Source organism: Mandrillus leucophaeus, unplaced genomic scaffold (assembly GCF_000951045.1).
Source record: "Mandrillus leucophaeus isolate KB7577 unplaced genomic scaffold, Mleu.le_1.0 Scaffold255, whole genome shotgun sequence".
Taxonomy (NCBI): Eukaryota; Metazoa; Chordata; class Mammalia; order Primates; family Cercopithecidae; genus Mandrillus; species Mandrillus leucophaeus.
The window spans coordinates 2,635,285-2,636,783 of record NW_012102643.1 but is presented as its reverse complement, the minus strand read 5'-3'; the positions used below and the strand labels follow the sequence as shown (position 1 = coordinate 2,636,783).

Genomic DNA, 1,499 nt, shown 5'->3' with positions numbered 1-1,499 from the left:
AACACCCCGTGCCACCCCCATACCTCCATCCCTTTGCACTGCTCACAGTGACACTCCTCTTCTTCCTTCAAAACCTTTCTCACACATCAACTGTTGTGATGTCTCCCTTGACTCCATTCTACAGTCCTCACTGCCACACCTTGCTTCAGAATCTGTGCACTCATTTTTCATTTGTTTATATCTTCAGTGTCGTCCCTGAGGCTGTGAGTTTCTGGCGAGCAGGGAGTGAGTTTCTAGTGTGTCTGCTTCCATCTTGGCGTCCCAGTTCCTAACAGGTAGCTTGGCACAGTACAGAACCTTATGGAATGTTGAGGGTGAAAGAAAATGTATCCTGATCTGAACTGAATAAATTATTCATTGAGCACCTCTTATGTGCCTAATGTTTCAAGGAACAGAGGAGAGGCATGACCTCTGCTATTTAGGAGCCCTTAGCCAAGAATTACAAATAAGCGAATAGGTATCAGGTGGCTACTATGTGCCAGGCATTGCTCTAAGCACATCATGCAGATCAATTGGATCCTCAAAATAACCTTCTACACTGATCCTTTTATTATCTCAGGAAACTGAGGCACAGTGAGGGAAAGTTGTTAATTTATCCAAGACAAAAAGACTGGTAAAAACTGGAGGTAGGAGTTGAACTCAGGATGTCTGAATTCAGAATCCTTACCTGCTAGCATATGAGTGACTTAGCCCCCTAACCTGCCCACTCTACTTCTCTGTCAAGTCCTGTTTACTTTACCTCCTACATACCTTTCGAGCACGTCCTACTCTTCGTCATCCCCTCAGCTACCTCTAGTTCCAGTCACCATTTCTATCACCTTGAAGTCCTTTAAGATACTCTGTTCCTCCTATTTTAAACTCTATAGATGTAGTATGAACCTGGTCGTGTGATGCCCTGCCTCGGTGGATTGCCATGGCCCTTCAATCCAGGCCAGACTCTTTAATCTGGTCCACCATACTTGAATCGTTTGATCTCTGCCCACCCAGAATCTGTTTTCCTTGTCCCATGCTCATGCTCACTCTGCATTCTGGCCTCCCCAGGCCCCACCATTGAGCCTTTGTGCATGCTACTCCCTGTGCCTGGAAAACCCTTCCACCCACTTTTTGCCTAAAACATTACCCATCTTTCTCAACTCAACTCCAGATTTGCTTCCTCAGAGAAGGCAATCCCAACCTCCCTGACCACACTGAGCAGATCAAATCCTATTGTGGGTCTCAGAGGCACTCAATAAATATTTGTTGAATGAATAAAAAAAGTCTTCAATAGTCTTTTTGCATCCCAGGGAGATGGGCATGAAATTAAGATGCAGCAGAAAGGAAAAGCCCTCTGTTGTGCAGCAGTCAGGAGAGGTGTTTTGGTGCAAAGCTGGATTTGTGTAGGCAGAGAGGTGGTCACTCCATAGCAAAAAAAGTTAGGAAATATAAATTGCTTCATTTATCACTTGCAGCAACAATATTGTATATGTTAGGGCAACAATGGCCACCTGGGGCTCAAAAAA

General features: G+C 44.8%; 1 protein-coding gene across 1 annotated transcript in view; it reads right to left on the bottom strand.

Moving 5' to 3' along the window:
• Window positions 1-1,499, bottom strand: part of EPPIN (epididymal peptidase inhibitor) — a 5,602-nt gene that overhangs the window by 2,783 nt on the left and 1,320 nt on the right.